Genomic DNA, 16,130 nt, shown 5'->3' with positions numbered 1-16,130 from the left:
CCTTAATGTGCTTCTTTTTGAGCCACTCCTTTGTTGCCTTGGCTGTATGTTTCGGGTCATTGTCGTGCTGGAAGACCCAGCCACGAGCCATTTTTAATGTCCTGGTGGAGGGAAGGAGGTTGTCACTCAGGATTTGATGGTACATGGCTCCATCCATTCTCCCATTGATGCAGTGAAGTAGTCCTGTGCCCTTAGCAGAGAAACACCCCCAAAACATAATGTTTCCACCTCCATGCTTGACAGTGGGGACGGTGTTCTTTGGGTAATAGGCAGCATTTCTCTTCCTCCAAACACGGCGAGTTGAGTTAATGTCAAAGAGCTAAATTTTAGTCTCATCTGACCACAGCACCTTCTCCCAATCACTCTCAGAATGATCCAGATGTTCATTTGCAAACTTCAGATGGGCCTGTACATGTGCCTTCTTGAGCAGGGGGACCTTGCGGGCACTGCAGGATTTTAATCCATTACGGCGTAATGTGTTACCAATGGTTTTCTTGGTGACTGTGGTCCCAGCTGCCTTGAGATCATTAACAAGTTCCCCCCGTGTAGTTTTCGGCTGAGCTCTCACCTTCCTCAGGATCAAGGATACCCCACGAGGTGAGATTTTGCATGGAGCCCCAGATCGATGTCGATTGACAGTCATTTTGTATGTCTTCCCTTTTCTTACTATTGCACCAACAGTTGTCTCCTTCTCACCCAGCGTCTTACTTATGGTTTTATAGCCCATTCCAGCCTTGTGCAGGTCTATGATCTTGTCCCGGACATCCTTAGAAAGCTCTTTGGTCTTGCCCATGTTGTAGAGGTTAGAGTCAGACTGATTAATTGAGTCTGTGGACAGGAGTCTTTTATACAGGTGACCATTTAAGACAGCTGTCTTTAATGCAGGCACCAAGTTGATTTGGAGCGTGTAACTGGCCTGGAGGAGGCTGAACTCTTAATGGTTGGTAGGGGATCAAATACTTATTTCTCTGTGCACAATGCAAATAAATATATATAATTTTGACTATGTGATTTTCTTTTTTTATATATATATATATATATATATATATATATATATATATATATATATATATATATATAATATATCTCTCACTGGTAAAATTAACCTAGCCTAAAAATTCTAGACTGTTCATGTCTTTGACAGTGGGCAAACTTACAAAATCAGCAAGGGATCAAATACTTATTTCCTTCACTGTACATAAGCCTGAATAGGAGCTGTAGACACAAAATGGCAGGATATTTTTAATTAAGACTTATTGCAAAGATGCTTCATTTTTCTTTCTAGGTGCATTGAAGAAATAGAAAATAAATGCCTGTGAAGGAGTTTTAGGACTACAGGATTAAAAGGGGTTGTTAGGCATGGGGCGGTTCTTCATGCTGATGACCTATACACAGGATAGGTCATTAGAATATGATCAGTGGGGTTCACTTAAATAAGAGCAGAGCTGCAGTACGGCCGCTATACTGTGACCGGAGCTATTTGGTACTGACACCAACCACTGCAGAACTTCCGGTACCTGGAGGCAGCCAGAACAGCAAATCAGTGGGGGTCAGGGTTTCAGACTCCCACCGATCATATACTGATGAACTATCCTGCAGATAGGTCATTAGCATGAAAAACCGCACCACGTAACCCCTTTAAATCAGAAGTACTCATATCCCACCCACACTTACAGGGGCTCTGTCACCACATTATAAGTGCCCTATCTTGTACATAATGTGCGCTGTAATGTAGATTACAGCAGTGATTTTTATTTAGAAAAACTATCATTTTTGACGGAGTTATGACCTATTTTAGATTTATGCTAATAACTTTCTTAATAGACAACTGGGCGTGTTTTTACTTTTTGACCAAGTGGGCGTTGGAGAAAAGTGTATGACTCCTTTCCATTCATTTACTCAGCACATAGTGATCTTGCTAGATCATGATGTGCTGTCACTTACTCACACGTTAACATTACTGTGAGTGTCTTGAGAGTTAATAGACATCGCTTCCAGCCAGGACACGATTTCTATTCACAATCCCGACACTTCGGTAACGTGTGTGTTGGATTTACAGCACAGCAAGCGTAATCTCGCTGTAAATGACAGCTTACAGCGTGATCTCGCTTGCTGTGCCGCAAGTCCCACACAAACGTTACCGAAGTGTCGAGATTGTGAATAGACATCGCTCCTGGCTGGATGCGATGTCTTAACTCTCAAGACACTTCAGTAATGTTAACTCACCTAGCGCTGTTCCCACGACGAATGGAGCAGATCCTTCTGCAGGTGTCCTCCAGTCTATCTGCGCCAAGCCACTCATGGCATGCATCACAGGGAGAATAGGGGAGCAACGAGCCGTCAGCCACCTTTGGATTCAACTGCATCTGCATTTTGAAGAAGTCTGGGACAAAGGGACACTGCCCCGGAATCCAGGACTGTCCCGCTGGATCTGTGACGATTGTGAAAAATGCCTAACACGTCTACAGAGTTGTGCCAAATTTATCATAAATAATGCACCACTGTGATACATTTGGCGCAGTTTTCATTAGTTTAGTATCGTTTTATTTTGTCTAAATTTACAATATTATTAATTGGGTTTTCCCACCAAGGACACTTATCACCTATCCACAGGATAAGTGATAAATCTATGATCGTTGGGGGCCCCACCATTGTGACCACCCACCATTGACTAGAACGGGTATCCCACATGCCCTGTTCCTCCCGTCCGTGGCCACGCAGTGTACAACACTCGGCTATTTCGGTTAGCCCCATAGACTTTGCAGTGCGTATGCTCGACTACCGCTCCATTCAAACGCCTACTCACTGTAGCCGTCTGGTCAGGAGGAACAGGGAACTCTAGTGAACAGCGGCGGTGCCAGCAATTAAACAATTGTCACCTAACCTGTGAATAAATGAAACAATTTCCTTTGTGTGAAAACCCCTTTAGTAAATCTAGCCCCTTATACAAGAAAAAAAAAGGTCAAGACTTTGATGGACAATCAAGAAGAGATGATGGAAAGTTGTGTTTCCGCTGGAGGTTTTCTTTAACTGGCAGAATTATATTGCAAAAGACTAATAGATAATATAATGCAGTTACATAGCTACATCAGTAAAAAGCTAATGCAATCTTTAGATTGAAAAAAAGGAAACGTTTTCACTTATTGATTTGTATTTGCATGTGATATCTTCTCATTACAATCCGTGTATATAAATCTAAATAGTAGTAGTTCTCCTCGATAAATCCAATCAGTCGGTCTTTAGTTCAGCTCTTCACAGAAAACTAATAAATAAACTGAGATACACATTGCAGCCTTCCTAATGTGCACTGTATCATAACCACAGAATTGTGCCAATTCCACAAAAAAGTAATTACTCCAAATCATAGTAATCGCTCTCTCATTTGTTACCAGACGAGGCTTCTGCCAGGAGGAATCAACACAACACAGTCTTACATTTGCTCAGGGAGGGAATTTTTCTTTTAAAATACACAAGTAAAATAGGTCAGTCAGAAGCCGATATTATTCCGATGATAAAAATGCGTGACGCATGGCTTGCAGAAAAATACCATTCTGGCGAACGTATACAGAGCCGCGTACCCACGCAATACTCTGTGTGACAAGTCAGCAGGTGAAGATTGCGTCTAATTGTCCACGCTTTGTTTTAGAAGACAGACTTTATTACTCATTGCTAACCCTCCACTTAAGATGTCACTTTACTTTTTCCGCAGCACGTAAAACCTTTCTATTTCCTAACCAGAAATGATGACGGATGGAGCAGGATGCCTGCAAACAGGCCAGTTATGTAACTGGAGACAGGGGTTCGAGGATATTCGACTCACATTAGTGCTAAGTTAATTTGCTAATTATTAAGTTCTACCACTGCCAGGCGAAGGCTACACTTTGGTACTTGCGTTAAAGTGGGCCTACCTTGAGCGTTTTTCAAAAACCAAGATCAGCTCCTACAAGGCAAACACGAAAAAGCTTTACCCACCGAATCCCTATTCAATCCAAGCCAGTTTTTTTGGGTGGCGAAATGCCCAGCACCACAATTAAAGGTAGAAGACCCTGGCCTTAACAGTATCTGCTCGTTCAAACTTTTGATATGTCATAGAGACATATCAGAAGTTTGTATCGTTGGGGTCCAGGTGCAGAGACCCCCCCCCACTGTCGCTGAAACGAAGGTGTAGAAACTCTTAGCTAAGCGCCATGCATCATCGGCTGTGATCGGTGCTCGCTGTTAGGCTGAAGACGGCTTACATAAAACCTCTACATGAACCGTCTTAAGGCTGCTGAGTAGGGCCGATCACAGCCGAAGATGCACGTCACTCAGCTGAGCGCTTCTACACCTTCGTTTCAGGGACAGTGGGAGTCTCAGCACCCGGACCCCACAGATCCAAACTTCTGAGATGGCTCTGACATATCAAAAATTTAATTAAAGAGCAGTTACTCTTTAAACAAGAATTATTTAAATCTAACCAAGCGTGGGTTGCGATGAATTCAAAAATTGTGGACCACATAGAACTACTGCAATGGATGTGGTTTAATTAAGGCCACACAGCAGTGGGTTTCTCATGTGGGGATTTCTAAGGCCTCCCACACACGAGCAAGTTTAGTCCTTGATATACGGTCCGTACGTCGGCCGCATTTCCCGGACCGAACACACTGCGGGGATCGGGGCTCCTAGGATCATAGTTATCTATGATGCTAGGTGTCACTGCTTCGCTGCGGGACAAGTGTCCCGTAATGTAATCATGTTTTCAGTACGGGATAGATAACTATGATGCTAGGAGCCCGGCTCCCTGCACTGTGTTCGGCCCGGGAAATGTGGCCGACGTACGGACCGTAAATCACGGACCAAACACGCTTGTGTGTGAGGCTCCTAACCCTCTAGACCTGTGCCCTCTAGTTATTGGTGAGGTGCAGCTGTGTAGGCAGTTTTTAAGTGATTATAATCTGAATAGTCCTTTGTCTGGCTATACAAATCTCTAGTTCAGTATTATAATTAGGTCCTTTTGTGCTCATTTTAATGGTATACTGGGTTGAAGGGGACAAGTGAAAGGTAAATTGGGCAGTGTTTTGGCATGGAATTTGACCATAGGTGGTGAGGCCCAGGCATCATCATGTTCTAACTGGTGAGGACCCAGTAGAAAATGATTGAGAGGCTATAGACCACGGGTTCCAAGGACATGGCACGCATGTCTGAAGTGGCCCTCGGTATAGTTATGCCAACACACGCAAGGAACATAATGTGATGAAAATTTCACAAATGATGTCATGAAGCACCTGCCAACTACAAGTATTAGATGGGTAGTACTTGCATATACCTTGTGTGTGACGCATGCAGTCTCCCTTAGGCCACCAGCTGCCTTCACTGCCCTGGCTGCTTAAAGGGGTTTTCCAGCCAATAAAAAATTGATGGCCTATCGTCAATAGCTGATGGTTTGGGTTCCAACTCTCGAAACCCCCACCGATCAGCTGTTTTGATGGGTCTGCAGCGCTCGTATGAGCTCTGCGGACCTTTCAAAACAACTGATTGGCGGGGGTCCCGGGAGTCGGACCCCAAACCATTAGTTATTGATAGCCTATCCTGAGGATAGGCCATCAATTTTTAATAGCTGGAAAACCCCTTTAAGTCTGACATGACATCAAAATGGACGTCGTCATTGCCAGGCAATGTAAACAACGGACCAGCAGACGGGAATAGAAGAGGGACGACAAAGGTGGAAGAAGTCAATGTATTCACATAATTACAGGAGGAAAAACAGAGGGGCGACAACGTATAGTTCTAAGAAAACCTGCTCCAAAATTTGATAATTCATGGGGAATTAGTATTTACTAAACAGGTTTAACCCTACATGTAATATTGGACCGTCTGTCTTCTTGAGACATCTGCTAGAAAACGTAACAAAAAAAAAATAGCTTTTTTCCAAAAAGGCGCTGGACAAACCATTATCACTGAGTAGAAATAACAAATTCATTTGTGAGGCGGAGGTCACACTGTCTGACCACTGCCGTTATCTCCATCCGTCAGATCTAAACCACATCTTATTTAGAATTTGTTACACAGCAAATCATTTAGCCTTGGCTGTTAAAAACAAACCAAAAGAGAAGCAGTCATCTGCCAACCTTGAGGTCTAGGACGACGCTCGGAACAGCACTACAGTGTAATTCACTATTAATGAGTGAATCTTAGTGCCCTCCTGGGGCCAGTGCAGTGGTCTTTGGTGGTCAAAGGAGCAGCTTATGGAACCGATCTGTCTGGGATAAAGAAAGTTATATAGAACAAAGCCTTGTCTGGTGGCCAACCTTGGTATATAGGTAGACATTTCATAACCCAAGATGAAAAAGAGATTAGGTTTCCATTAAGTTCATTAAGTTAAATTTGTGTAGTGAAGCCTCAAGATTCATCCCAAATGGCTTCTAGCAGATTTTTGGCTCTATCAATAAAACTGAGACTTTCCAACTACTAGGGGCAGCATGGTGGCTCAGTGGTTAGAAAAATGGTCTTACAGTACTGGGGTCCTGGATGCGAAACCAACCATGGCCAACATCTGCTGAATATGTTGGTGCTATAGAAGTGATGGGGAATAAACAAATATGGCCATACAGTTCATGCAACTACCGGCATATTGATACTTGTAGTTTCACAATTGATCGAGTACTCGGTATAATATATAATTACATTGTTCAGATATATAAAAGAGGGTTGAAACCCATCTGAGCTGCAAATGGTTAAGATATGCCACCACTTTAGGACCTCTTACACGGACCGATATGGGCCGTGAAAACAAGCTCCGATCAACGAGGCACCTAATTGATCAGCGCTCATTTGCTCCTTTCACAAGGAGATGGGACCGGTAATGTATTGGGACGAGCGATCACTACTACAATCTCCATACATTTCTATCACGTCGGCAGCACATTTCCCTGTTTACACAGAGAGATGTGCTGCCGTCATCGATAATATTGATCAGCCGATGAATGAGCGTTTGCTCGTTCATCGGCTGATCGTTGACCTGTTTTCACAGGGCATCGATTGGGAACGAATGTTCATATGAAAGTTTGGTTGCCCGATAATTGGCCCATGTAAAAGGGCCCTTAGTCTTCCATAGAAAACAGATTTGGTGGAGTGTCCGGATGAAGAAGCCCATACACAGTCTCGTAATGCGCAGCTGTAATGGCACCTAATAAACCTGCTGAACAATAGTGTGGATACAATCGAATACTTCTGTCAGCAGTACTGTCAACACTGATCCTTCATTTTGTTGGACCTCTACAAACATAGAGAACAGATTTGGCACTTTTATTGGGGAAGCAATATGATCTGCAGAAATCTGTTATACAGCCTAAAGGCCCTTATACACGGGCCAATTATCGGGCAAATGAGCGTTCACAGAACGCTCGTTCCCGATCATTGTCCTGTGTAAACATGGCAACGATCAGCAGATGAATGAGCAAACGCTTGTTCATCGGCTGATTGTATCGTTTATGCAGCCAAAATATAATTGTCGGCAACATAGCTCCTTGTTAAAGGAGCAAATGAGCACCGATCAACGAGCTGACTTGTTGAACGGCGCTCATTTACACGGCCCACGTCGTGCCATGTAAGAGGACCCCTACAGTGATCTTACGCAGCAAAATTTCATGGTCAGTAACGAGTGCCAATTGATAGCAGGTTGATCGGCTCTCGTTTAGCTCCATTTATATGAACAATGGTAATGATGTATACATTTTGCATCTTGGTGCCTGTTCAGACGGGAAGACGAGCTGCTGACAAACGCCGATTTGTTTTGGGCAAGTAAAAAAACGTGATAAGCCGAAAAACTAATGTTTGCTCATTCGTCAGCTGATTGTTTTCCTGTTTACACAGGGCAACAATTGAGAAGGAGCATTTATACAAGGGTTTATTCTCTTGATCATTGGCCCATGTAAAAAGGCCTTAAGGCTTCGTTTACACATGAAGATAAATTGGCAGAGTGGTAATCAATGATATAATGTGACAATAAAGGTATGGTTTTTTTTCAGATTTGAGCCCCTCCCCGGCAAATGGGTGTTACTGTAAGTCCTTTTTAGCGGTGCATTCCCGCAAATGGGCGTACAGTAACACCCAGAGGATGAAGCGGGCACAGGAGCTGTGCGGGCTTCATCTTCCGCGGGTGTCGGCTGTAATGTATAGCCGACATACCACTGCAACGGCGGCGATCACAGTGATCTCGGATCGCCGCTGTTTAACCCCTTAAATGCCGCTGTCAATAGCTATAGCGGCCTTTAAGCGATTGACACGGAGGGAGGGGGCTCCCTCTGTACCCAGTTGGCCCCCCCGTGAAAAATTGTGAAGTGCCGATGGTTGCTATGGCAACCAGGAAGCCTATTAGGACCTGCCCAAGGCAGGACGTAATAGGCTTAACTGTCAGTTGTAAAATTTGTTACAATACACTGCACTACATAAGTACATACATAAGTAGTGCAGTGTATTGTACTGGGGATCAGAAGAGCAAATCTTCAAGTTTTCAGGTAAGTGTAAAAAAAACTGAAATTTAAAAAAAATAAAAAATAATTTTAGATAAAAAGTTTTACGCAATAAAAACAATAATCACCTTGTTTCCCTGATCAAGCCCTTTATAATTAGAAAATAAAATGAGAAAAAAAAAATATATATACATAATAGGTATCGCCGCATTCATATCGGTCTGACCTATAAAAATATATTGATGAACCTAGGAAAAATTCAGTAATTCCACAGAACTATCGGATGAAGCTTAAAACAATTTATTTGTAAACATGCTAAAAAAACAATAAAAGTCACTGCTGCAACGCGTTTCAACCTCGTGCGGAGGTCTTCGTCAGGCATCTGACGAAGACCTCAGTCCGATGCAAGGAGCATTTTTCCTAGGTTCTTCATTCCAAGTGACCACGGCAAAGAAACCCCAATTTTGGAGCGATCAACCAAGGGTCTGCTCCGGAGGCTTGCACAGTATGTCGGAGACATATATGTGGAAAATGGCAATTTTCAATCCGCAACATCCACTGTGCACTAATTTCTGCAAAACCTGTGGGGTCAAAACGCTCATTACACTTCTAGATGAATTCCTGGAGGGGTGTAGTTTCCTAAATGGGGTCACTTCTCGGGAGTTTTCACTGTACTGGTACCTCAGCGCAATGCAACCTGGCGCCAAAAAACAATTTTGCAAAATCTCCAATCCAAAAACTAAATTGCGCTTTTTCCCTTTAGACCCTTTCCGTGTGTCCAAATCGCAGTTTACAACCACATATGGGGTATTTCCCTACTCAGGAGAAATTGTGTAACACATTTTGGGGTGTCTTTTCTCCTGTATTCCTTGTGGAAACGAAAAATTATGAGCTAAATCTACAGGTTATTGGAAAAAATATATTTTTTCATTTTCACGGCCCAATTCTAATAAAATCTATAAAACACCTGAGGTATCAAAATGCTCACTACCCCTCAAATTTAAATTATTTGAGGGGTATAGTCTCCAAAATGGGATCACACCTGGGGAATTTCTACTATACTGGTACTTCAGGGACCCTGCAAATGCGACATGGCCCCCAGAAACCAATTCAGCCAAATCTAAGCTGCAAAATGCTAATAGCACTCCTTCCCTTCTGAGCCCTGCCGTGGGTCCAAACAGCAGTTTATTACCACATAAGGGGTATTGCCGTAATCAGGAGAAATTGCTTTACAAATGTTGGGGTGCTTTCTCTCCTTTAATCCTCATAAAAATTAGAAAATTCTATGTTTTTTCAGAAAAATAAAAGTAGATTTTCATCTTCACAGACTAATTCCAATAAATTCTAAATTCTTCAAAAAACCTGTGGGGTAAAAACGCTAACTATACCACTAGAAAAGTTCCTTGAGGGGTGTGGTTTCCAAAATGGGGTCGCTTTGGGGGGGGGGGTTCCACTATTTAGGTCCCTCCAGTGCATTGCAAACACGACATGGCACCGAAAGCCAGTCCAGTAAAATCTGAACTCTAAAATCCAAATGGCGCTCCTTTCCTTATGACCACATATGGGGTATTTCCGTAATTGGGAGAAATTGCTTTACCAATGTTGGTTTGCTTTTTGTCCTTTATTCCTTTTTTCCAGAAAAAAACCCTGGAGATTTTAAATTTTCACAGACCAATTCAAATAAATGTAGCAAAAAAACCTGTGGGGTCAAAATGCTAACTATACCTCTAGATAATTTCTCTGAGGGGTGTCGTTTCAAAGATGGGGTCACTTTTGGGGGTTTCCACAAGACCTCTTCAAACCTGACATGGTGCCTAAAATATATTCCAATAAAAAGGAGGCCCCAAAATCCACTAGGTCCTCCGTTGCTTCTGAGGTCGATGTTTCAGTCCATTACCACACTAGGGCCACATGTGGGATATTTCTAAAAACTGCAGAATCTGGGCAATAAATATTGAGATGCATTTCTCAGGTAAAACCTTGTGTTACAGAAAAAAAAAAAGTATTACATATGAATTTTGTCAAAAAAATTAAATTTGTAAATTTTACTTCTACTTTGCTTCAATTCCTGTGTAACGCCTAAAGGGTTAAAACACTTTCTGAATGCGGTTTTGAATACTTTGAGGGGTGCGGTTTTCAAAATGTTTTATGGGGGTTTCTAATATATGGGTCCCTCAAAGCCACTTCAGAAATGAACTCACCCCCGAAAATATAGCCTTTTGAAAATTTTCTTAAAAATTTGAGAAATTGCTGCTAAAGTTCTAAGCCTTGTAACGTCCTAGAAAAATAAAAGGACGTTCAAAAAAATATACAAACAAAAGTAGACATATGGGGGATGTTAATTAGTAACTATTTTGTGTGGTATTACTATCTGATATCCAAGCAGCTACATTTAAAATTAGAAAAATCATAATTTCTTCACATTTTCTCTAAAATTTGGTGTTTTTCACAAATAAGCAATGAATTTGACCAAATTTTTCCACTAACAAAGTACAATATGTCACAAGAACACAATCTCTGAAATTGCTCGGCTAGGTAAAAGCATTCCAAAGTTATTACCACATAAATTGACACGTCAGATTTGAAAAAAATGGGGTTGGTCCTGAAGGCCAAAATGAGTTTGGTCCTGAAGGGGTTATTCACTTTTGAGATCGCTAGTCTTTCCTCCGGTCTCATTTACGAACAACTAGCAGATGACCGTTAACACGATGGCATAACTCCAACATAAGATAATTTTTAGGTCATCATAAGAGTCAAATAACGACAAGTGAGCAATTTCTCGCTGATCGTGAAATCACGGACCATGGTTAAACTGGTCAATGATTAGGAACTTCTACTCCATCTTACACGATAATTGTCCCATGTCTTAAAGCTCTGGTTACATAAACTCGAATGAAAACCGCAGCCTCCTATGCCGTAGCTTTTATAAATTTTCTTTTAGAATATACTTCTTACTTGAAAAAAAAAAACTTGTAGCTGAACTGTATGACAAAAACGTGGCGTGAACCCACTAGGGATAAGTTCCGTAAATTGTTTAATTGCTCAACGATTAGCCAAAAATGTAGTTGGAATACATTTTTGATAAGACCCGATCGATTTTCCCAAATAAAAAAATTGTTGCCGTTTTTACAGCAATTTTGGAGCGCATCTGGCTGTCACAAACACTCGAAAGCTCTCCACATACAGCGCAAAATATTTAATCATGTACAGACCGGCTTCCAATGTCAAAAATGATTATAATCTGGAAATGTCAGCCGGAACAGAAAACGTCTCTCTATATCTAAGGCCATTGTGACTCATTGATGTCACCGTTACTTGTATCTCCGGATTTCAATGGTTCCTAATGAACTGATCGGAAACACAATTGCGTCTATTGTGTGTAAATGACAGGCGCCCGGAATATAAAGAGAAGTTTACACACACATCGGCTCTTCTCCCCGCACACATCTAATAATCTGCCAGTCTGATACCATCTTCACAGACACACTACTTTAGCCGGCAGTGATATGTTGATGTGCAGCAATCCGAGGCAAACAAACAACTTATTCCTCACATCCAAATGGCTTTTCCCTTGGTTACAGCAGTAACATCATCCTCTCCTCCATATAAGATACGCGTGACTCTTGGAGGTGTGAAGAAAGGCAGTATTTCAAAGCCATACCACATCGCCAACAGTCTTTCGGCATAGGCTGCATCCTTTAGTGCCCCCCAGTGCCCTCCTCACAAAGACATTTACACCGGATTATGGCGTCTATAAAGGCTTCTCGAGCTCCTTTCCTTAATTCCCGAACAGTATCCATAATTGAATACAGGGGAAGAAAAAAAAAAAGGATTAAGCTGATGTAGTGCAGTCGTGCCAGCTGCTATTTCTCCTAATGACATGCCTTGCCGCCACTAAAAGCAGCATCTGCTCTCATCCCCGAGACAGTATCACAGCTTCGCTACCTGCAACTCGATGTCAGTCTATCTGGTGGGTACGCGGCTGTCACGTTGCTGCCAAACACTGTACTGTATTCTGAGGGATGCACACCAGATACCTCCTCATCATCTATCCAGCTGCTCCACAACGTCATCATTTCCGATTAGAAAACCAATTTGAGTTGAAGCTATGGAGAAGACGGCGGGAAAGTTAACCACATTGTGACAACCGGCCAACTTGAGTGTAAAGAAGATCAGAAAAAGGACAGCTATAGACACAATTTAGGCAATAAGGCCGAAACGAATCAGTGAGAATAATAATGGTTGGAGCTTTCCCAACAAAATTATGGCTTCCGACCAATGGATGATAAACAATATTTTTGGTCGCAGAACATTCGAATGAACTAACCCAAAAGTTTTAGCAAATTCTTGTGGTGTTTTTGAAGTTAGAGGACATTTTTGTTCACTTGATCCCAAAAATGAGCATGAAAAATATGCATGTAAAGGCAACTCTTTAGTCCTCCTTTGTTATTCCTCCTGGAACTGTTTTAATAAATTGACAACTGGGTGTTACCATTCCCCTTGCTAATGGGATGTGTCCCTACCCATCTTGAAACAATACAATGTGTGCTGACAGTGTCATAGTTTGAAGGGATATATCCTATTGATGGGCGAGAATGGCAACAGCCAGTTATAAATTGATTCATACATTTCCAGGAGGTATAACAGAGGGATGGCACAATGCAAAGTTCTAATAAAAGAATTTTTATCTTATGGGGGAATACAAGTATTTACTTAATATGACAGTTGACAGGCCCCACCCGCCCTGTATGAACCATAACATATAATAGTGCAGTTCGTTCTTAATATTGGTGTAGAATAATGGCCAGATTTTCTTGGTAGCATATTTTTATAAAAATTACAACCTGTCAACCACTAACATAATTTACACACAGTGCTTCTAATCTTTTCCCTTTGCCCTTAGTAACAAGGTATATATCTAAATTTATTTTTGGTCTTTAAATTATATGTCACTATACACAGGGTAAACGTTAATCACTTTTAATGTACATTCCCATTACCACCACTGGGGTCTACAGCCTTGATTCAGTTTTTCGTCATAGCCCCAGGCAGTAAGTGGTTTGCAATCTGCAATATAAATGGCTATAAACAGTCAGCTCTCTGCTGGGATGTCACTCTGAGGCCTATAAAATCCTAGAGACCGAGCCATACATCTTACAGGCAATTAATAATGTATTGTCCCCATAATGAAATGCTCAATATAGTAGAAACTTAGTCAATGAAAGAGCGTTTGGTTGCACGTCAATGAGCTATTAAAGGGCCACATGATGCTGCCTATGGACTCCGGTTAATCAGTCCACCTCTGGCTGGAAGCGATCCCGTAAGATCAATGCAGGAAGCAATTACTGGCTGTATATTACACCTCCCTGGCTTCTATGCATTGCACTCACAAATGTCACAGAGAGACATGATTTGATGCCTCATGTAATCCAATGGAGATTGCATAATCCCATTAGCCTCGCTCGTATGGATCGCCGGGCCTCATTTCCTAATAATCCATTTTTAAGTAAAGCAGAAGAATCTGTGTTCACAGAAACGACATAAAATAAATGCCGCACCATTGTGAACTGAAGGAAGAAAAAAAAATAATGAATATTCTTATGGGCGAGATGACATAACAAATTACTTCTACTTTCTTCCCCCGTTTAGGTCATCTCAGCCTCTCAAGGTGAATATCATCACAGGTAGCGATCAGGTTGAAAAGCTGCTGTAATCATTTATCAACACGGAGACCGCAACCTCTTGAAACATGTAAGGAATCAATCAACGAGAACCTCTCCGTATTGCAGCACAGCATCAATGTAAACACACTGCACCACCTTGTGGCAAGACATTGGAACTGCAAAATATATATTTACAGGTTCTTCTCAATTAATTAGAATATCAAAAAATGTATCTCAGTAGTTCAATTCAAAAAGTGAGACGCGTTATATAGATTCATTACACACAGAGAGATCTATTTCCAGAATTTTTATCTTTTAATGTTGTAGATTATGGCTATCAGTTAATGAAAACCCAAAATTTAGTGTCTCAGAAAATTAGAATATTGGGTAAAAGTTGCAGATTGTAGACTCATGGTGTGACACGCTAATCAGCGAATCAACACAAAACACCTGCAAAGGTTTCATAAGCCTTTAAATGGTCCAACAGTCTGGTTCAGTAGCCTACACAATCATGGGGAAGACTGCTGACTTGACAGTTGTCCAGAAGACAGTCATTGACACCCTCCACAAGAAGGGTAAGCCACAAAAGGACATTGCTAAAGAAACCAGCTGTTCACAGAGTGTTGTATCCAAGCATATTCATGGAAAGTTGAGAGAAAGGAAAGTCTGGTAGAAAAAGGTGCACAAGCAACAGGGATAACCGCAGCCTTGAAAGGATTGTCAAGAAAAGGCCATTCAAGAATCTGGGGGAGAAGGTATGGGGTCCGTGGTTAGATACTCCAGAGAGTTTTGATGTAGAGAAACCTTAACTTCTGTTTCATGGTGTATGTCCTTAACCTTATTCGGTTATTGTATTGCCTATTGCACACTCCTAATACATTTGTGATATTTTCACGGCATAGACAACAGGTTTTATTGTTGTTTAAGAGTTATTATTGACGTACTGTATAAAAAGTTTTGAATGTTGCCGATTACCCCTTCCCTTTTTTTTTTTTTCCTTTCTGTATCCCATGTGATGTAACATACTTTATTTTCTTTGTGCACTTGTTTGCCCTTCATCCTGTCTGCAACATTGTAAATAAAACTAATTTAAAAAAAATTATCTGGGGAAGATTCACAAGGAGTGGACTGCGGCTGTAGCCAGTGCTTCAAGAGCCACCACACACAGACGAATCCAGGACATGGGCCACAAGTGTCGCATTCCTTGTGTCAAGCCACTCATGACCCAGAGACCACGTCAGAAGTGTCTCACCTGGGCTAAGGAGAAAAAGGACTTGTCTGTTGCTCAGTGTCCAAAGTCCTGTTTTCAGATGAAAGTAAATTTTGCATTACATTTGGAAATCCAAGAGTCTGGAGAAAGAGCGGAGAGGCATCAATCCAAGTGTCCTGCGGTCCAGTGTGAAGTTTCCGCAGTCAGTGATGGTTTGGGGGCCATGTCATCTGCCGGTGTTGGTCCACTGTGTTATATCAAGTCCAGAGTCAGCGCAGCGTCTACCAGGGAATTTTAGAGCACTTCATGCTTCCCTCTGCTGACAAGTTTTATGGAGACGTTGATTTCATTTTCCAGCAGGACTTGGCAGCTGTCCACACTGCCAAAAGTACCAATACCGGGTATAATAACCACAGTATCACTGCGCTTGATTGGCCAGCAAACTCGCCTGACCTAAACCTTTTAAAGAATCTATAGGGTATTGTCAAGAGGAAGATGGGAGACACCAGACCCAACAATGCAGACGAGCTGAAGGCCGCTATCAAAGCAACCTGGGCTTCCATAACACCTCAGCAGTGCCACAGACTGATCACCTCCATCCCACACCGCATTGATAACACCTCAGCAGTGCCACAGGCTGATCGCCTCCATGCCACGCCGCATTGATAACATCAGCAGTGCCACAGGCTGATCGCCTCCATGCCACGCCGCATTGATAACATCAGCAGTGCCACAGGCTGATCGCCTCCATGCCACACCGCATTGATAACATCAGCAGTGCCACAGGCTGATCGCCTCCATGCCACG

At 42.1% G+C, this 16,130-nt stretch overlaps 1 protein-coding gene across 2 annotated transcripts in view; it reads right to left on the bottom strand.

The window, feature by feature from the left end:
* The window catches only part of NBAS (NBAS subunit of NRZ tethering complex), a 655,156-nt gene that overhangs the window by 597,144 nt on the left and 41,882 nt on the right, over positions 1 to 16,130 (bottom strand). The window lies entirely within an intron of this gene.

This window comes from Rhinoderma darwinii, chromosome 4 (genome assembly GCF_050947455.1).
Source record: "Rhinoderma darwinii isolate aRhiDar2 chromosome 4, aRhiDar2.hap1, whole genome shotgun sequence".
In the NCBI taxonomy this organism is placed as follows: Eukaryota; Metazoa; Chordata; class Amphibia; order Anura; family Rhinodermatidae; genus Rhinoderma; species Rhinoderma darwinii.
The sequence above is the reverse complement of the archived record's forward strand: the minus strand, read 5'-3'. Positions and strand labels throughout refer to the sequence as shown.